The following is a 22097-nucleotide window of genomic DNA, read 5'->3' on the forward strand; positions in this document are numbered from 1 at the left end:
CGGCGCCTCGGCCAGGCGCAGCTGGGGACAGACGCAGCCCCAGCGCCAGGGACGGGCTGTCGGCCCGCAGCGTCCCCTCGCAGGACCCTCCCCGTGCCCCGCACCCCCAGCCCGCCCTGGCCTCACCCCCGTCCCCTGCCCGTGCCCACAAGACGGATCTGAAAGAATCCCACAGACATGGGAGTCCACATAGGCAGAACTGCTCTGGCTTAGCTGTGCCCTCCTTTCCCCACATTTACCCTGCCTTTACACTTGTCCCCCCTGACTGCCCCACATTCACTCCACTCTCTGCTCCACTCAGAGCCCTCTTACTCCCTTGGCATTTGTCCGATCTCACTACCCTGAACCCAAAATCTGAGAGGCCATAAATGGCAAGTGTTTGGAATTGCTAGGTCACCCTTCGGTGTCTTTTTCTGTCATTCCTGCCAAGATACTACAAGGTGTCCCTCAGCTCCAGTGTGGTAATACCCTTTTTTCTGCACTTATGGCTGTTCTGGTGGAAAAAGCTCCTGTGGGAGACAGGACCCATGTGGCTGCAGCAGTCCCCTTGACATGTTCTATGGGGAGAACAGGCCAAGCTGAGTCCTGCCTGGGCTCTGGGCTGCCCAAACCAAATTGCCTTTGGCTACCCAATGCTACCGAACAGTGAGCACAACCCTGGAAGAACCCCGTCGTCATCATCGTCATCATCATTTTCATCATCATCATCTTCATCTTCAGCTTCAACATCTTATTCATCTTTGTCTTTATCAATCATCATTATCTGATGATGACAGGGCAGTGTGAGGGGGTACATTTTATTAATAAGTAGATCCTCTTGCCTCATGAGCTGCAATGCTATTGGTCACTTAGGTATTTCTTAGTCTTACTACTCTGCTTCTAGAGCAGTAAACTCTAGTCTACTACTATTTCAACATTTCCCCTGGGAGCTGGTGGTACCAGAAGAAATTCAAAGTGCTATCACTGTCCTTGGTGGTGGACTGGCAGGGCAGAAGGCTTGCTGCCCAACTGTGGCTGACGCCTCGAAGAAGAATTGCTTCTGGGGGTCACCTCCAAACAGACCTGCAACATGGGCAGAAATGTGTCTGCGGAGCAGCTTGTTTCCTTCTCTCACTTGCTCTGTGTTTCAGGCTGTGTTTACCCCAAACCTTTCTGTCTTTCCAAAGAAAAGGAAAGGTCAGATATCTACTTCCATCAGCCCTCTGCATTTCTCCCTGCCCTCATCTCCTTGTCAGCGCAGACCTCCGTCTAGCCTACTAGCAACTGTGGGGCACATGCATAGGAAGTACATGAATACACCCACCTGACTGCATTAGCAGGACACATGCTGGCACAGCCATGGTGAAGATGATCATTTTTTCCCGTCTCCAGAATCTCTGTCCCTCGGGAGACACAACAAGGCACTCTTGGCAGCACAATGGAATGGCTGCATCCTGCAGAGTGTGCCAGAGAGTGTGTGACATAGTCACACCTCTGGGGTGAGGAGGGCAAGACTGAGGCCAATTCACCTTTTGCCTTTGCTTGTCTTTGCAGCAGAGTGTCGACGGTCTCAGCGGCTTCTTGCACTTTTCCCTGGGTTTCCCTCTCCCTTCGTCACATTTACACTGTGAGGGAACATCTCTCCCTCGCTGTAGAGTGTGTCTGCTTTTGTGTGCTCTCTGTTGGTGGGAGGGCTTTTGAAAGCACAACGGCTCCTCATAATGTTCAGGGCTCTGGGAAATGCAGGTGTAGTGTTCTTTTCAACAGGTTTCAGGTTTCTCTTCATTTGGCCTCTGTTATTTAGGAAGCAGCTGTTTGGTATTTCTGTGTGCATGAGGACTTGGAACAGGGAGAGGAAGGTGATAAAGGGAGGGAAAAAAGGTATTTTAATGGGTGAACACATAAATTCCTAGAATAAGGGGATGGTGTCCTGATTCCAATGGGTTGGCTCGGTGCTGGCTGGGGCAGGGCAGGCTGGTGGGGTGGTGGAGCAGGGGGATCTGCAGCCAGTTGGGGGATCTGCAGGCTGTGCTGCCATCCAGAGGGACCTTGACAGGCTGGAGAAGGAGCTGACAGGAAGGAACCCCATGCAGTTCCTCAGGGGGAAGAGCAAAGTCCTGCACCTGAGGAGGAACAACCCCACGCACCAGGGCAGCCCAGGGGCTGCTCAGATGGAATTCCTAAATTCTGTTGCAGGGTTCCTGACGGTCGAAGAACAACAGGTGCCAATCTCTACCACAACTGTGCACCAACAGCAATATCACACCAGCTGAGACACCCTGATTCCTGTCGTCAACTGGAGAGCCAAGGAGTGATCAGCAGAACCCGCTCACCCTTTAACAGCCCCAGATGGCCAGTGCAGAAGTCTAATAGTGAGTGGAGAATGACATTAGAATATGCTGGCCTGAATGAAGTCACACTGCTACTGACTGCTGCCGTGCTAGGACTTCACTATGACCTGGAGTCAAAGACAGCCAAGTGGTATGCCACAACTATATTGTCAATGGATTTTTCTCCATCCCTTTGGTGGCAGAGTGCAGGCCACAGTTTGCTTTCACTTGGAGGGTGTCGCGTAAAAGTATACAAGTCTGACGTGTGGCTGAGGGAGGCCCTCCCATTGAGTCACGAGGTTCAGAAAAGACCCCCTTGCTTTCTAAACTGATCTCAGAGAGGAGTCTAAGTGTGGCTAAGTATAGTCTTAGTCCCACACTTGGTCAACTGTTTATGTCTAAAGGATTCAGCCTGGAGAAAAGGCGGCTCCGGGGAGATCTAATTGCAGCTTACCAGTACCTGAAGGGAGCCTACAGGAAAGATGGTGAGGGACTGTTTATCAGGGAGTGTAGTGACAGGACAAGGGGTAATGGGTTTAAGCTGAAGGAGGGTCAATTTGGATTAGATGTTAGAAAGAAATTCTTTCCTGTTAGAGTGGTGAGGCACTGGAACAGGTTGCCCAGAGACGTTGTGGAGGCCCCATCCCTGGAAGTGTTTAAGACCAGGTTGGATGAGGCTTTGGGCAAGGTGGTCTAGTGGAGGACGTCCCTGCCCGCAGCAGGGGGGTTGGAACTAGATGATCTTTGAGGTCCCTTCCAACCCTAACCATTTTGTGATTCTGTATGTAGCCACTTATCAGAGTCAACATTTGCCTGTCAGAGCCCCACCAAGGAATTTCACTGAAACAGTTTTCCAAAGTTGAAAAAGATAGCCAATATGTTAATTGATTTAGGCAACAGATACAAAAAGTTCAGAATTGCCATTGATAATTACACTTACTGCAAAAATTGACCTCAAGTGAATAGTTCAGCGCTTTTGTTAATGATACTTTCCCAGGGTAACATCCAACATAGTCAGAGGCGCAAGCCTTACCAAAGAGGCATCCTTACTTGGGGAGGATAGAGGTTCAGGTCCGTTGACCCGTCCGGATAGTTGGAGTTCTCTTTTAAACAGACGATTCTAAATGCCAGATTTATACTTTCGCTGAGGTGATCAAGTATTGTGTGCTGACTGGCCCTTAACAAAGCTTGTTGAGCTGTTGATCAAGGAGGAAGAGGCAGAGAACAAACACGTTCGGTACAGAGGTGCGGGGGTCTATTTAGGTCTACTGAAGTAACATCAGGCTGTGAAGCCTCCCCTCACCCCAGGCATCACTCAGTGGATTCGAGCGGAAGTCCGTCAGGTGCCACATCTGTCAAGATGAGCAAGTTGCTCATCCCTTGCCTTTGTTCAGGTCCAGTGCTTATCAGTGCAAGTTAAGCAAGTTGGTCAATCTGTACTCTTGCTCAGGTCAGACCCCGCTAGTTTCTGCCGACTCACAGTGACCCCGTATTCGGCACCAACAAGCCCAGACAAGTCCGACATCCCACAGAGGGGTGTCCAGTACACCTGGAATCGACTGCCCCAGGGCTAGAAACACAGCCCTACCATTTGCCATGGCCTGATCCAGACTGCACTGGAATGGGGTGAAGCCCCAGAACACCTGCAATACATGGATGACTTCATTGTATGAGGCAACTCAGCAGAAGAAGTTTTTGAGAAAGGGAAAAAAATAATCCAAATCCTTTGAAAATCCAGTTTTGCTATAAAACAAAGTAAGGTCAAGGGATCTGCACAGGAGATCCAGATTTAGGAATAAAATGGCAAGATGGATGCCACCAGAATCCAATGGATGCGATCAACAAAATAGCAGCCATGTCTCCACCAACTAACAAACAGGAAACACAAGCTTTCTTAGGGGTTGTGGGTTTCTGGAGAATGCTTATCCCAAATTACAGTCTCATTGTAAGTCCTCTGTATCAAGTGACCCAGAAGAAGAATGATTTCAAACGAGGCCCTGAGCAACGACAAGCCTTTGAACACATTAAACAGGAAATTATCCATGCAGTAGCCCTTGGGCCAGTCCGAGCAGGACCAGATGTCACAAATGTGCTCTACTCCACAGCTGGGGTGAATGGCCCTACCTGGAGTCTCTGGCAGAAAGCACCAGGGGAGCCTCAAGGTGGACCCCTGGGGTTTTGGAGTCGGGGATACAGAGGATCCGAGGCCCGCCACACTCCAACTCAACAAGAGATATTGGCAGCATATGAAGGGGTTGGAGCTGCTTCAGAGGTGCTTGGTACCAAAGCACAGCTCCTCCTGGCAGCCCAATTGCCGGTGCTGGGCTGGATGTTCAAAGGGATGGTCCCCTCTACACACCATGCAACTGATGCTACGTGGAGTAAGTTGGTCGCACTGATCACACAGAGGGCTCAAGTAGGAAACCCCAGTCACCCAGGAATCATAAAAGTGATCACAGACTGGCCAGAAGGCAAAGATTTTGGAGTATCTTTAGACGAGAATGTAACGCATGCTGTAGAGGCCCCACCGTGTAATAAGCTGCCAGAAAATGAGAAGCAATGTGCCCTGTTCACTGAGGGGTCCTGCCGCATTGCAGTCAGTTGGCAGAGGTGAAAGCCCTCCAGCTGGCTCTAGACATTGCTGAACAAGAACAGTGGCCAATGCTCTACCTCTCTACTGACTCATGGATGGTGGCCAATGCCCTCTGGGGGTGGTTACAGCAATGGAAGCAGAGCAACTGGCAGCACAGAAGCAAACCCATCTGGGCTGCCCCATTGTGGCAAGATATTGCTTCCCAGCTAGAGAATCTGGTTGTAAAAGTACTCCACGTAGATGCCCACGTACCCAAGAGTTGGCCCACTGAAGAACATCAGAACAACCAGCAGGTGGAATTAGGCTGCTAAGATTGAAGTGGCTCAGGAATACCTGCACTGGCCACAGAAGGGTGAATTATTTACAGTGAAGTGGGCCCATGACACCTCAGGCCATCAAGGAAGAGATGCAATGTATAGATGGGCTCGTGCTCGAGGGGTGGACTTAACCATGGATGCTATTGCACAGGTCATCCATGACAAACCAAGCAGGTAAAGGCTCTCTGGTGTGGAGGACAATGGCTGACATATAAATATGGGGAGGCCTGGCAGATTGCTTATGTCACACTCCCACAAACCTGCCAAGGCAAGCGCTATGTACTTACAATGGTGGGAGCAACCACCAGATGGCTGGAAACATATCCCGTGCCCCATGCCACCGCCTGGAACGCTATCCTGGGCCTTGCAAAGCAAGTCCTGTGGTGACATGGCACCCCAGAAAGAACTGAGTCAAATAATGGGACTCATTTCCGGAGCAACCTCATAGACACCTGTGTCATTGGGACACATCAACCCTGAGGTAAAAGCTCATAGTCTCAGTTTGTCTTCATTCTTCTACACAAGTGATATTGCAGTTAGCACCTTGCCTTTCACAGCTGCTACCCTTATGATTTCCAGAACCAGCTTTTTTGCAGGAGTGTTGAGGAAAACTCGCTTTCCTCTTATAGCTTGTCCTGGATTCAGATGGGATAGAGTTAATTTTCTTCCTAGTAGCGAGTATAATGATGTGTTTTAAATTTAGGCTGAGAAAAATGTTGATAGCACAATGATGTTTTTTGATTGTGTCCAGGCAATGTTTACACCAAGTCAAGGACTTTTTAGTTCCTCTCACCGCCCCACCAGTAAGGAAGCTGGGGGTGCACAAGAAGCAGCGTGGGAAGGGACACAGCCAGGACAGCTGCCCCAAACTGGCTAAAGGGATATTCCATTCATTCCCTCATGAGGGAGACTGATGTGGCTTGGGTATTGCCTTGAGCAACCACAGGAAATTTAAATGGCCCTCGGGAGCACCAGCGATGCAGAGCGCTGCCAACAGTGTGGGTAAACAGTGCACAGCACGTCAATATGCGTGGCAGTACGCGCAGGAGGGTGCGCAGGGACGGCCCTGCAACCTGCTTGAAGGTCCACAGCCCAGGGAAGTGCTCTAGGTCTCTGCCAACATGGTGGACACTCACCTCAGAGCTAAAACCAGTGTTTCTATGGAGACCATCTCCCCTGAGATGTCTGATGCATCTGCTCAGACAGAAGTGACCAGACCCTTCTCCTGGTGAAAAGGGAAGTACCTGCACAAGGTGTGCACAGGTTGATGATCTGTTACGTCAGGTGGTCAAGTTGCAAGAAACAGCTAAAAGTCTGTGCAGTATTAGAGGGGGTGAGATGGAGATAGACAGGTGGTTTCATAACCAAGTACATGTAGCAGGCACCACTGAGAATGAGGCACCTTGGACCAGGGTGATCCACAAAAGCAGGACTGCGGTTCAATCTCCACCCTCCGGCTTCACAACCAAAAACAGATATGAAACTTTAACAACTACAGACACTTGGCCCTCTGGAATGCCAGACCCCAGAGGTAGGAGACAAAGTCTGGAGAAAGGAATACCTTCCCTTGGTCAAGTACAACAGGGTTAGAGAACATCTAGGCAAACTCGACACCCACAAATCCATGGGGCCTGATAGGATGCACCCACGAGTGCTCAGGGAGTTGGCAGATGTTACTGCCAAGCCACTCTCCACCATCTTTGAAAGGTCAAGGAGAACAGGAGAGATGCCTTAGGAATGAAGGAAAGCCAGCATCACTCCAGTCTTCAAAACGGGCAAGAAGAAGGACCCAGGAAACTACAGACCAGTCAGGCTTACCTCCGTAGTTGGACAGGTGATGGAACAGCTCATCTGGGGGTCACCTCTAAGCATGTGGAGGAAAAGAAGGGTATTAGGAGTGGTCAACATGGATCCACCAAGGGAAAATCATGCCTGACCAATGTGATAGCCTTCTATGATTGGCATGAAATGCTGGGTGGATGAAGGGAGAGCAGTGGATGTTGTCTACCTTGACTTCAGCAAGGCTTTTGACCCTGTCTCTCATAGACCCTCATAGGTAAGCTTCGGGAGTGTGAGTTAGATTAGTGGACAGTGAGGTGGATTGAGAACTGGCTGAATGGCAGAGCTCAGAGGGTTGTGATAAGCAGCGCAGAGGGTAGTCGGAGGTCTGTAGCTAGTGGTGCTCCCCAGGGGTCAGTACTGGCTCCGGTCTTATTCAACATATTCATCAATGACCTGGGCAAGGGGACAGAGAGTACCCTCAGCAAGTTTGCTGATGATACACAACTGGGAGGAATGGCTGATACACCAGAAGGCTGTGCTGCCATTCAGCAAGATCTGGACAGGCTGGAGAGCTGGGTGGAGAGGAACCTAATGAAATTCAACAAAGGCAACTGCAGGGTCCTGCACCTAGGGAGGAATAACCCCAGGCACCAGCACAGGACAGGGGTTGACCTGCTGGGAAGCAGCGCTGTGCAGAAGGACCTGGGAGTCCTGGTGGACACCAAGCTCTCCATGAGCCAGTAATGTGCCCTCATGGCCAAGAAGGCCAATGGTATCCTGGGGTGCATTAAGAAGAGTGTGGCCAGCAGGTCAAGGGAGGTTATCCTCCCCCTCTACTCTGCCCTGGTGAGGCCACATCTGGAGTTCTGTGTCCAGTGCTGGGCTCCCCACGTCAAGACAGGGAACTACTGGAGAGAGTGCAGCAAAGGGCTACAAGGATGATGAGAGGACAGGAACATCTCTCTTATGAGGAAAGGCTGAGAGAGCTGAGTCTGTTTAGCCTGGAGAAGAGAAGACCGAGAGGGGATCTTATCAATGCTTATAAATATCTAAAGGGTGGATGTCAAGAGGATGGGGCCAGACTCTTCTCTGTGGTGCCCACTGACAGGACAAGGGGCAACGGGCACAAACTGGTACACAGGAAGTTCCACCAGAATATAAGTGTGGTGGCTTAACCCTGGATGGATGCCAGGTGGCCATCAAAGCCACTCTATCATTCCCCCTCCTCAACTGCACCAGGGAGAGAAAATATAACAAAAGGCTCGAGGGTCGAGATAAGGACAGATTCAACTTAGAAAACAATAATCTAATCTATTACCAAACAAAACAGAGTAGACTAATGAGAAATAAAGTCTTAAAACACCTTCCCCCACCCCTCCCATCTTCCCAGGCTCAACTTCACTCCTGGTTTTCTCTCCTTCCTCCCCACCAGCGACACAGGGGGAAGGGGAATGGGGGTTGTGTTCAGTTCACCACACGTTGTCTCTGCCACTCCTTCTTCCTCAGGGGGAGGACTCCTCACACTCTTCCCCTGCTCCAGCGTGGGGTCCCTCTCACAGGACACGGTCCTCCATGAATTTCTCCAATGTGAGTCCTTCCCATGGGGTGCAGTCCTTCAGGACCAGACTGCTCAAGTGTGGGTCCCCAATGCGGTCACAAGTCCTGACAGCAAATCTTCTCTAGCAAGGGCTCCTCTGTCCACAGGTCCACAGATCCTGCCAGGAGCCTGCTCCAGCACAGAATTCCCACAAGGTCACAGCCTCCTTTTGGTGCATCCACCTGCTCTGGTGTGGGGTCCTCCATGGGCTGCAGGTGGATATCTGCTCCACCATCATCCTCCATGGGCTGCAGGGGCACAGCCTGCCTCAACATGGTCCTCTCCACAGGCTGCAGGAGAATCTCTGCTCCAGTGCCTAGAGCACCTCCTGCCTCTCCTTCCTCCCTGACCTTGGGGTTTGCACAGTTCTTTCTCTCACGTATTCTCGCTCCTCTCTCTGGCTGCAAAAAATGCTCCTAGGTTGTTTTTTTCTTCCTTCTTACATATATTATCCCAGAGGCACCATCACTGTCACTGATGGGCTTGGCCTTGGGCAGCAGTGGGTCCATCTGAAAGACGGCTAGCCTTGGCTCTGTCAGACATGGGGGAAGCTTCTGGCAGCTTCTTGCAGAAGTCACCCCTGTAGCCCCCTTGCTACCAAAACATTGCCATGCAAACCCAAAACAATGAGGAAGAACTTCTTCACTTGGAGGGTGACAGAGCACTGGAACAGGCTGCCCAGAGAGGTTTTGGAGTCTCCTTCTGTGCAGATATTCAAAACCCACCTAGACATGATCCTGTGCAACCTGCTCTAGGTGATCCTGCTCTAGCAGGTGAGTTGGCCTAGATGATCTCCAGAGGTCCCTTCCATTCTCTACCATTCTGTGCTTCTGTGAGTGTGTAAACCTGTTTCCCTGTCATTTTGTGCCTGCAGGAGAGACTGAGAAGGAAGAAATAAGGTAACAGCACGTTCAAGGGTTTCTGTGTGCTTGTGAGAGACTCTGCTGCTGCTGCAGCACCGCTGTGCCTGTTTCCAAGAAAAGCCACATCAGACTATTCCTGAGAAGTCTGCGAAAAGCCTTGCTTTGCAGCAACCACAAAAGACCCAGCTGGATTTAAATCCCCTCCTTCCTCTTATGCCCTGGCCCTGCCCATCGCTCAAGCACTGTGCCCTTTTCCAGCTCTCCAATGCTACAGAAATAGGTGGCCATATCTCCAGGTGATGGCGAGAGCACTTCCAGCAACAGCTGGTTCCTGGAGGGGTCTGCAGAGCTGGTGACTCGCATCTGGAAGGATGAAGCAATGTGCTGGTGTCCTGTGAAGGGATACTGCAACACTATATGCTGCAGGTCTCTGCCAAGAGTCTCACGGAAACAGTCCCAAGCGTACCTGCTGTCGGCGATGGGTACACCAGAGATGTGGCAGGTAAGCGTGAGAGACTCTGAGACCTTACCTACTGTGGGGCCAGAGGCCTCTGTCTGCACCTGAGAAAGGCCACCCACAACCCCGGGAGACAAGCATGAGCAGCCAGGAACAGCTCAAGACATTGCTTCATCTACTCCACCACTTCCCTGGCCTTCTGACTGTGATCTCCAGAATCCAGCAGATGCAAACACACCTGCTCACAAGCTCTGGCTCCCGTTACAGTCTCAGATCTGGCAGAGTAGAACAGACTTCCCCTTTCTCCCAGGGAGATCCCAAATGACCCTCGGGATTTCCCTTTTTCTCCTAGTCACTCCTCAGGCAGGAAAAGTCCTGGGCTGGACTGTAACGACCTAAGCCATGGCCAAAACCAGAGCTATTCACACTCCTCACCAGAACCATCTCTTGGTACCCAAACTATGGGGAAGAGATGGAAACAGCAAAACTTGTTTCCAAAGATGAAGGAATTATGGAGTGTGAGAGGAGAAAGGGTTGGCATGATACATGCAAAGATGGCAAAGTGAAGGCTTAGAGCTCATTTGGGGACATAAACAGCTAGGACATCCCAGTCAGAATCAACCATTTGAAAACTCTATGCTGTAAATACATGAATCTCTGAGAACAACCCTGAACATCTGGGGGACTCACCTCCCTGCCAGCTGCGACATCCAGAACCAGGACCCTGGTGCGAGGTTTGTGTTAAAGCTCTGCTGGATTTCCTGTCTCCGTGCGAACGGCACAGAAGTAGCGGGCAGAGTCCTGAGGGCGCAGGTCCCGCAGCGACAGAGATGACTCGGAACGGGAATTGTCCCGGGAGACTGTGGCTCGACCCTCCACTGCTGAGCCGTAATCCTTTGTGGAACCGGACTTGCTGCTGATATAGGACACCCACTCGAGACTGCTGCCCGGTGCCTGACGGTACCACCGAACAGAATGATTCTCAAAGGTGAAGCCGGATCCGCGGCAGGAGAGGTGCACGGAGTCCCCGGGCGCTCGCAGCCCTCCGCCGGTCTCCACCAGCCTCAGCTGCGCCCACAGCCCTGCGGACGGAGAGCGCAGGCAGCCGGGCAGGGCGCGCCCACGGCCCGAGGATGTTCACCCGCCGCCCCGGCGACACCCGCCCCGCCACAGCCACAGCCGCCACCCTCCTCTCTCCCGGCAAAGCCCCGCGACCGCGGCAAGGCACCGCCTGCCTTCCTCGGGGACCAGCCGCGCCTGCTCCCGCCACTGCGGCCCCGACCGCGGAACGAAAGCCTCCCTCTGCCTCTGCATCTCCCTCTCCCGCTCCCCCGCTAAGGAAGGCGAGCGCCAGGCGACAGCGCGCCCGGCGCGGGAGCAGCCGCAGCCCCGGGGCCCCGGGACGGGACGGGCCGCCCGCAGCAGCAGCCCCAGCCCCGGGCCCAGCCCCGGCCTCGCTGCCCTCCCCGCCGGGCTCTCACCTGCCGGCCCCGCGGCCAAGGACAAGGCCAGGAGCCACGGCCCCAGCCCGGGCGCCACCATGCCCTGCCGCGCCGGGGCCGGCCGGGCACCAAGGGCCCGGCGGGAGCCGCAGAGGAGACGAGCGGAGCCGCGCTCGGGACCGCTCCTCACCGCCACGCCACCTCGGCCCCTCGCTGCGGCAGCGCCCACGCCTCTGCCCGCCCCCAACAGAACACACCCGGCACCGCCCGGCCCCGCGGTGCCGCGGCCCCTTCGTGGGAGGAGAAGGGGGGGCGCGGGGAGGGACGCGGGGCAGGGGTGTCGCCAGAGAAGGAGCGCGGCGCCCCCGGAGACCAAGGCTCCTGGCCCGCGCCTCCCAGCGCGCCTCTGCCGCTCTCCCGGAACCCAAAAGCTGACAGGGGGTAAAGGGCAACTAGGTGGCATTGTCAGGACACCCTTGGGTGTCTCGTCCTCTTCTTCCTGCCACAACACTGCAAGGTGTGCCTCGGCTCCAGTCCACTAATGCCCTCTCCACTGCAATTGTGGTTGGCCTGGTGGGAAAACTTCTTGCAGACAACAGCTCCTCTGTGGCTGCAGGAGAAGGGCTCCCCCGTCCTTCCTTGGGAGCATCTGCAGCCTGGGCCCAAAGGGACACTGCCTTTACCAAGCCAAATGAAGGTATTGGGACCTTTGAGTGCATCATGAGATCAGTACTCACCTGGCTTGTCCCTACATGGCAGACCTTCTCAGTTGCATCTCTTCATCCTCTAATGTGCCTGAAGGCCAGCAGGGCTGTTAACCCACTGCTTGGCTTTAACCAGCTCATGGCAACAGGCCAAATGGAAATGAGAGAAGTGGGAAACACCTGACATGTTCCAACCAAACATCAGTTGACCTGAGTGGGCACAGGCTTATATTGGGCTGCACATAGGTTGGGAGCTCCTGCAATGCGCTGTGCTGCACATTTCCCTGTTGCAGGATGAACTCAGCACCAAATAAATCATAGTGGGAGAGCCTGGAGGTGGCATGCACATGATGCCCACCCCAGCGCATGTTCCTATCTTTGCTACAGCTCCAGGTGCTGGGTCAGTGTTACGGTGCTGCATTAGCTACCTAATCCAACTGCTGTTACTGCTTCAGCTCTCACTCAGCATAGAAGGATAGCTTTAAACTGGATGTGGAGGAAGGATGAGACACTTGGGGGTCACAGCTCAGGACAGAGATAGCTGACTGATGACACCCAGTAGGAAAAGGCTTTGCTAGACCCTGGTAAAACCTGGATACAGTTAGGTGTGTGGGGGAGTTAACACAGTCCCCAGAATTGGGGCATTCGTAGGCCATCTGTAGTGCCCGATCTTCTTACAGCTGCCCTGTTGTCCTGGTTTTCGGCTAGGATAGAGTTAATTTTCACAGAAAGCTGGGAGGGGACACAGCCAGGACAGGTGGCCCAAACTGGCCAAAGGTGTATTCCATACCATATGATGTTGTCCTCATGCTCTGCATAAGAATGGGGCTAGCCTGGGAGGAGCAGCAGCTCTGGGACAGGCTGAGCGTCCAGTCATGGGGTCAGTAAATTGCATTGTGTAGCACGCAGTATGTGTATATTCTGTTATAAGTGCTGCTGTTATTATTTTCGTCTCCCTTTGCTGTCCTAGGAAACTGTCCTTATCCCAAGCCACAAGTTTTACCTTTTTCTTCCCATTCTCCTCCCCATCCCAGGGCGGGGCAGGGGGGAGGAGTGAGCAAGGGGCTGCATGGTGCTTAGCTGCTGTCTGGGGCTAAACCACACCACCTGTTCAGAAGGGAAAGTCCTGAAAAGGAAACCATTATCTCCTGTCTTGGGACTGTGACTGTCAGTTCCCCTCATTCCTCATGGAGTCCAAACAGTTAAGAATTTCTGTGAGCACTTCCCTCAGAGCATGCAAATCGTTGTATGAAGTGAGAGATGCCCTGGAGTGCTAGCTTTGGGAGGGACACCCCGAACCCTCTGGACAGTCTTACTCTGAAATCGTGCTCGCAGCTGGTCTGTCCAGTGCTAGCACAGCAAATCCGCACGTTGACATCCACAGCTGTCAGACTGCAAGCAGCTGCCTTAGCAGCACTGTCAGTTTGTAGAGCATAGGATGCTGGGATGGCATGGGATGACACAGCCGCCCTACGCCCAAGTATGTAGCTGGCTCTTACAGAACAAGACTAGTCAACTTTTGAAGGTGATGACTGGCCCAGTGATGATGAAAGGCTGCTGGGCTGCTAGCTGGCTTCTATGCTTAGGAGAGCGTGCAGGGACTGTGGGCCATGGGACCACGAGGACACTCCTGTGATCTTGATCCAAAATTTGAATCATATTATTAAGGACATTGTCCAAATGCCTCTTAAACAGTGACAGACTTGGAGTGCCAACCAGCCCTCTCTAGGAAGCCTGTTTCAGTGTTTGAGCACCCTCTCAGTAAAGAAAGGTCTCCTAATATCTAGTTTGAACCTCCTCTGGGGCAGCTTTGAATCATTCCCACATGTCCTGTCACTGGATCCCAGGGAGAACAGATCAGCACCTCCCTCTCCACTTCCCCTCATCAGGAAGCTGTAGAGAGCGATGAGGGTGCTCCTTAGCCTCCTTCTCTCCAAACTAGACAAATGCAGTGCGCTGAGCTGCTCTTTATAGGACATTCCTTCCATCCCTTTCACCACCTTTGTTGACCTCCTCTGGACGCATTCAAGGACCTTCACATCCTTTTTAACTGGTGGGGCCCAGACCTGCAGAGTACTTAAGGTGAGGCTGCACAATTGTTGAATAGAGCATGATACTCACCTCTTTTGACCCACTGGTTTAATGTTTTTAATGCACTCAGGAATGTGGTTTGCCCTTTTAGCTGCCAGGGCACGCTGCTGACTCATAGTGAGCTTGCTGTCAACCAGCACCCCCAGAGCTCTTTCTGCGGGGCTGCTCTCCAGCCATTCCTCTCCCAATTTCTACTTGTGTCCTGTGTTAGTCCTTCCCGGGTGGAAGGAATTGGGCATTTGTTCTTCTTAAATTTCATGCCATTGATGATTGCCCAGTGCTCCAATCTGTCCAGATCCCTCTGCAGGATTTCTTATCCTTTGAGAGAGTCAACAGCACCTCCCCGTTTGGTATTGTCAGCAACCTCCTCATGGTGCATTCCACTCCTGCATCCAGACCACTGATAAAAGTATTGAACAGAAGTGACCCTGGAATTTTTATTTCTTCCCTGTTTCTCAGGTGACCATCTTCATCAAGTGTCAGTCCAATGTTTTCCTTAAACCTTCTCCTGCTATTAACATACTTAAAATACCTGTCTTGTTGTCTGACACAACACTGGCCCATTTCATCACTAGTTCAGCTTTGGTCTTTGGTGTCTTCTCCCTCCATATGTGAACCACAGCTCTGCAATCTTCCTGCAAAGCCTGACCTTCCTTCCATAGAATCCTAGAATCACAGAATGGTTTGGGTTGGAAGGGACCTCAAAGATTATCTGGTTCCAACCCCCGTGCCATGGGCAGGGACACCCTCCACTAGACCAGGCTAACCAAAGCCCCATCCAACCTGGCCTGGAACACTTCCAGGGATGGGGCATCCACAGCTTTTCTGGATGGCCTGTGCCAGTGTCTCACCACCCTCACAGTAAAGAATTTCTTCTAACATCTCATCTAAATCTCCCCTCTTTTCGTTTAAACCCATTACACCTTCTTCTATCACTACACTCCCTGATTAACAGTCCCTCTCCAACTGTCCTGTAGACCCCCTTTTAGGTACTGGAATGCCATAATACAGTCTCCCTGCAGCCTTCTCTTCTCCAGGCTGAACAGCTCCAACTCTCTCAGCCTGTCCTCAGAGGAGAGTTGCTCCAGCCCTCCAATCAGCTTCGTGGCCCTCCTCTGGACTCTCTCCAACAGCTCCATGTCTCTCCTGTACTGGGGCCCCCAGAGCTGGATGCAGTACTCCAGGTGGGGTCTTGCAAGAGCGGAACAGAGGGGCAGGATCACCTCCCTCAACCTGCTGGTCACGCCTCTTTTGATGCAGCCCAGGACATGGTTGGCTTTCTGGGCTGCAAGTGCACACTGCCGGCTCATGTTGAGCTTCTCATCAATCAATACCCCCAAGTCCTTCTCCTCAGGGCTGCTTTTAATCCATTCCTCACCCAGGGAACTACAGGTCAGTCAGTCTCACCTCCGTGCCTGGCAAGATTATGGAGCAGACCCTCCTGGAGACTATGCTCAGGCACATGGAAAACACTGAGGTGATTGGGGACAGCCAACACGGCTTCACTAAGGGCAAATCGTGCCTGACAAAATTGGTGGCCTTCTATGATGGGGTTACAGCGTCAGTGGATAAGGGAAGGGCAGCTGACATCATCTACTTGGACTTGTGCAAGGCATTTGACACTGTCCCACACGACACCCTTGTCTCTAAATTGGAGAGACATGGATTCAATGGATGGACCACTCGGTGGATAAGGAATTGGCTGGATGGTTTACCCTGTTTACCCTTAAAAATGGGGGTTATGTTCCCCCTCTTCCAGTCGGCGGGAACTTCGCCAGACTGCCAGGACTTCTCAAGTATGATGGAGAGTGGCCTGGCCACTTCGTCCGCCAGTTCCCTCAAGACCCGCGGATGCATCTCATCAGGTCCCATGGACTTGTGCACCTTTAGGTTCCTTAGATATCCTCGAACCTGATCTTCTCCTACAGTGGGCGGTTCTGCATTCTCCCAGTCCCTGCCTTCTGTGACCTGGGCAGTGTGGCTCAAGCACTTGCCAGTGAAGACTGAGGCAATGAAGTCACTGAGTACCTCAGCCTTTTCCATATCCTGGGTAACCAGGTAACCCATTTCATTCCGGAGGGGGGCCACATTTTCACTTTCCTTTTCTCACTAACATACCTATAGAAGCTCTTCCTGTTGTCCTTGACATCCCTGGCCAGACTAATTTCTATCAGGGCTTTGGCTTTCCTAACCTGCTCCCTGGCTGCTCGGACAGTTTCTCTGTATTCTTCCCAGGCTACCTGCCCTTGCTTCCACCCTCTGTAGGCTTCCTTTTTTTGTTTGACTTTGCCCAGGAGCTCTTTGTTCATCCACGGGGGCCTCTTGGTGGATTTGCTTGACTTCCTCTTTGTTGGGATGCATCACACCTGAGCTCGGAGGGGGTGACCCTTGAATACTAGCCACCTCTCTTGGGCCCCTCTTCCCTCCAGGGCTTTCTCCCATGGCACTCTACCAAGCAGATCTCTGAAGATGCCAAAGTCTGCTCTCTTGAAGTCCAGGGTAGTGAGCTTCCTGTGTGCCCTACTCACTGCCCTGAGCATCTTGAACTCCACCATTTCATGATCACTGCAGCCAAGGCTGCTCTTGAGCTCCACATCCCCCACCAACCCCTCCTTGTTGGTGAGAACAAGGTCCAGCATGGCACCTCTCCTCGTGGGCTCCTCTGTCACTTGAAGGAGGAAGTTATCATCAACGCGTTGTGTCCTTGTGCCTTGCTGTGTTGTCCCTCCAACCAATATTGGGGTGACTGAAGTCCCTCATGAGGACCAGGGCTTGTGAACGTCAGGCTGCTCCTATCTGTCTCTAGAAGGCCTCTTCTGCTTGCTCTTCCTGGTCGAGTGGCATGTAGCAGACCCCCACTGCAATGTCCCCTCCACCTGCACTCCCTTCAGTGCTGATCCATAAGGTCTCGGTCGGCTCCTCATCCATCCCCAGATGGAGCTCCAGGCACTCCAGTGGGTCCTTGACACAGATAGCCACATCTCCTCCTCACTTCCCCTGCCTGTCCTTCCTAAAGAGCCTGTGTCCTTCCATTCCTACCCTCCACTCATAGGAGCCATCCCACCACATTTCCGTGATGCCAATAAGATCACAGCCCTGCAGGTGTGCGCACATCCCTAACTCCTCTTGTTTGTTCCCCATGCTACATGTGTTTGCATAGAGGCATTTCAGTTGGGCCCCCAGTGAAGCTGACTTCCTGGCTGGAGTGGCTGGAATTCCTTTGATGTACTTTACCAGTCTTTCCCTGTCGGTTCCTATTACCAGAGGAGCCCCTGGCTCATCTCCACTAGACTTCAAACTTGCTGCAATGTGTCCAGCACGCCTCTGAGCAACAGGCTCTTGCTGGCACCTTGTCCCTCCAACCTTGTCCTATCATCCCACAACTTGTCACAGGCAAGCCTGGTATTATCCCCCTCCTCCTTCATGCCTAGTTTAAAGCTCTGTCCATGAGCCCAAATAGCTCCTGGGCAAAGACCCTTTCTCCCCTTTGAGAAAGGTGAATCCCATCTGACTTGAGCAAGCCTGGTGCCCTGTAGGCCATCCCATTGTCAAAAAACCCAAGACTGTGGCAGTGACACCAGCCACAGAGCCATATATTATTAATGGACTGGGTCCATCTGTTCCTCCCAGTGTCACTGCCCGCAATTGGAAGGAGGCAGGAGAAAATAACTCGTGTTCCAGATTCCCTCAGGAACTGTCCAGAGACCCTGAAGTCTCTTTTGATCGCTTTTGTACTATGCGTTGCGGCTTCATCACCACCCACATGGAACAGCAGTAGTGGGTAGCAGTCCAAGGGCTGTACCAGGCTGGGCAGTTTCCTAGTGATGTCCTTAACACAGGACCCAGGGAGGCAGCAGTCTTCCCCAAGAGGAGGGTCTGCCCTGCATATTGCACCCTCCATACCCCTCAGAAGGGAGTTGCCTACAACTATAAACCGCCTTTTCTTCCTTGTGGACGTGGTCACAATACAGGGCATGGGCGTTTCTGGCCTTGGTGATACCTCTGGTGTAGCTCGACTCTCATCCATGTCCTCCTTTGAGTGGCCTTCCACAGCCACAGCCTCACACCTGTTGTACAGAGGCACCGGGGAGGGCGAGGTGGGCAAGGAGGAGGTTCACCTGCCACCCCAAGTGTGAACTTGCTTCCATTCCCTCCTTCCTCTTAAGCTACAGCCTTCAACCTGACAGGGGGAGGATACAGGGTCCCCTTCATCTTGGGTTTTGTCTGGTCCCTGTTTCTGCCTCAGGGAGGGCAGAGCTTGGCTCCACCAGGCTCTCTCTTTCTCAGCCTCCCTGATGCTCCTTAACCTTTCTACTTCCTCCCGTAGCTCTGCCACCAGGCTGAGCAGATCAGCCCCCTGCTCACACCTCACACAGCCGTTCTCACTACCCACCATCCATGCCCAGTGACAGGCTCTGGCACTCCCTGCAGCCTGAGACCTGGGTGGCTGCATGTCTTTGCCACAGCTCTGTCTGGGTTGCCACATCTGTTCTGGTGAGCACAGGGGACAGAGCTCTCTGCCAGGTGGATACCACAGCTCATCTCCTTCCGAGGGATTGATGACCACCAATGGAACTCACCTCCTGAGCTGGTAGGGGGACTGGGCTCTCCATGCAAAAACTGATGTGCAAACTGCTGCACCACACTCCGTGTCAGGTCACACATCATACAGAGATCATCCAATTTCTTTTTATTCTTGAGCTCCCTGAGGAGTTCTCTGTACAGCCAGCCTCATCTTCTGCCCTGCTTGCTTGACTTTCAAGGCAAGGGGTTTGCCTGCTCCTGGGCTTTTATAAGGTGATTCTTAAAAACTCACCAGCACTCATGGACCCCTCAGCCCTCAAAACCAGATTCCCAGGGGACACTGCTAAGAACCTCCCTGAATAGCTTCATGTTTCCTCTCCTGAAATCCAGGGTAGCAACTCTGCTGACCTTTTTCCTCATTACACTCAGAAGTTTAAACTCAACTACCTCATGATCACTGTGGCCAAGACACCTACCATCAGATCTCCCACAGATCCTTCTCTATTCACAAATAGCAAGTCTAGGAGAGCATCCTTCCTAGGTGTCTCACTGAGTACTTGTGACAAGATGTTATCACAGCATCACACAACAGTAGGGGTTGGAAGGGACCTCTGGAGATCATCTAGGCCAAGCCCCCTGCTAAAGCAGGATCACCTACAGCACGTTGCATAGGATCCCGTCCAGGCGGGTTTTGAGTATCTCCAGAGAAGGAGACTCCACAGCATCTCTGGGCAGTCTGTTCCAGTGCTCTGTCACCCTCAAAGTAAAGAAGTTGTTCCTCATGGTGAGGTGGAACTTCCTGTGTTCAAGTTTGTGCCCATTGCCCCTTGTCCTGTTGCTAGGGATCATTGTAGAGTCTGGTCCCTTCCTCTTGAACACCCATGCTGTAGATATTTATACATATTGATGGGATCCCCTCTCAGCCTTCTCTTCTCCAGGCTAAACAGACCCAGCTCTCTCAGCCTTTCCTCATGAGAGTGATGCTCCAGTCCTCTAATCATCCTTGTAGCCCTTTGCTGGATGGGGTTGCAGTGCCCCATGAGCAGAGTGTCCAGCCCAAGAGCAAAGCATTACGCCCCAAGATGTGGGAGTAGCAGGTCGCTGCCCTGCCTGTGCCCACGCTGCAGAGGAGGCAGGCTGGACAGAGGTGCCTAACTCATGGCTAGAAGAGGAAGAGGGCTGTTCCCACTGTGTGCTGCAGGAATGGGTGGGGAGGTCAGGCCAGAGGCACAGGTCAGGCTGCAAGCGGTCAGCACAGCTCCACAGAGCTCCACAGAGCTGTGCAGAGCACAGGGGCATGCTCAGTTCCTGGGGGCAGGGCAGGGCGCATCACCCCTTCCTTTCACTTACCTACCATGGGCAATAACCCCACACACATGGCAGTCCACATGGCCAGGACCACTCCCTGTCGCCTCCCTCCAGCTTCTCTCTGCTGGCAGAACAGCTCTGCCCACATCTTCCCTGCCTCTGCCTCTCTGCCTGCAGTCAGTCCTAGTCCCTCCACATCACTCCCTCCCTCTATGACAACAGAGAAGGCGAGAGGCAGGGACTGGAGGAGCAGCAGCAGTTGATGCTCGCTTGGCAGGAAATCCTCTGTTAGGCAAAAGGTGACGTGTTGTTGTGGGGCCACCCAAGACCCTCCTCTGAGGAAGGACTGCAGTGTTTCTGCTGGGACTTTGGAGCTGGCCCTGGGGGTGGCAGCTTACCCTCCCAGGAGGTCCATGTCCCTTTCTGCTGCTGAGCTGCTGCTCCTTGCAGATGGGACCACCTGGAGCCCAGCTCTGCTTGGACAGGGCACCCCTAGGCAGATGAGCTCCTCACTCTGCTCCCTCCACTCTGACCCAGCACCCAACTTGTCCATTTTGCTGACACTCCTCAGCTGCCTCTTCCTTTCAAAACTGTTCCTGACCCTCCAAGCAGCAAAGGACCTACAGGGCACTGGGCAGGTGAGATCCACGATATGCTTGGCACTGAAGCTCTCGGGTATATATGCAGACTCAAACCCCACAGCTCATGACCCAAAATTCGTGTGTGCAGGACTCAGCAGGGACCAGGCTCTTGGGGCTGCTCAGCAGAGCAGGGACACTGCCTTCTCCGTGCTTATCTTACACAGCAGGAACCCAGTGCTCCCCCTCGGACCTTTGCGGCCACAGGACGTGACACCTACTGAGCCCTGACACAGTGTCACCATCTTGACAGGTAGCACCATTTTGGGGAGCACTGCTCACTGTGTTGTCCAAAAAACTGGGGGTTTGTGTACTCAGTGTGCAATACACCAATACACAGAGCAGATTATATTTGCGCAAATACAGGTGTCCATCCCAAGACAGCACAGCAAAGCTGCAAATCAGTGGCTATTTATACATATAACATTAACATATTCACTTTTCTAATACATATGAATTGTTATATGCATATGATTAGTTTAGATTTCATTGTCTAGCATGCAAACTAGAACGCGTGCCCAGTTTCTCTGCCTTTATCTTTTGAGTAATTGGTGTAACTGGGGGAGGTGGTCCATGGGTCGGAGGTTGCAATTCCCTCTGCAGGGATTACCTTTCCCCTAGTTTCCTGGTACTTTTTGCAAGTCCAAATGTTTCTTCAAGGCTTGCTGCTCAAAGTAAAAATTTATCAGTTATGCTTCTAATTCTTGACAATCACATCTTTATTATTATTTTGTTTGGATAATTATTAACACAGGGGTAGCTCTATACAGTTGCTGTCCTTAGCAGCAGTAGCCTTGGTTACATTTGACTCTGCTGTAACAACTCTACAGTGGCCCTCCACACACTGTCTGAATCATTTCCCCTCCCCTCTCTTTTCACCAGTGCTCCAACATGGCCCCTTGAGGAGACGATCCAGGACAGGGCTTGGAAGGGGAGTTGCCAAGGGCAAACGAACCCATTGAAACTGGAGGCTTGAGGCTGGGAAAAGAAGCAGGGGGATGCAGGGCCAGGGGGACCTATAGTGCCTTGTGTCACTTGGAGCAACACAACAAAGAGACTATACTCATCATGTCAAAAGAGTTTTTGACTCAGCTCCTTCTGTTGCACTACTCTGGGGTGCCCTGAACAATAGGAGGTTTCAAAAGTCAGGTCAACTCTAGATTTCCATGTTCAAGTTGTACTTCTTCAATGCTCACTGTGCTTCTTCCTAGGCAAAACTTTTCCCTGTCACTTTGTGCTTGCAGAAGAGACTGAGAAGGAAGAAAGAAGGTAATGGCATGTTCAGGGGTTTGTGGGTGTTTGTGGGAGACTCTGCTGCTGCTAATGCTGCTGCAGCACCTCTGTGCCTGTTTCTGGGAAAAGCCACAACAGACTATTCCTGAAAAGTCTGGGAACAGCCTTGCTTTGCAGCAACCACAAAAGACACGGCTGGATTTAAACCCCCTCTTCCTTTTCTGCCCTGGCCCTGCCCA

At 52.5% G+C, this 22097-nt stretch overlaps 1 protein-coding gene across 1 annotated transcript in view; it reads right to left on the reverse strand.

The window, feature by feature from the left end:
- Nucleotides 1-22097, reverse strand: part of LOC129195352 (M1-specific T cell receptor alpha chain-like) — a 431139-nt gene that overhangs the window by 107073 nt on the left and 301969 nt on the right. The window lies entirely within an intron of this gene.

The sequence above is a fragment of the Grus americana genome, chromosome 22, assembly GCF_028858705.1.
Source record: "Grus americana isolate bGruAme1 chromosome 22, bGruAme1.mat, whole genome shotgun sequence".
In the NCBI taxonomy this organism is placed as follows: Eukaryota; Metazoa; Chordata; class Aves; order Gruiformes; family Gruidae; genus Grus; species Grus americana.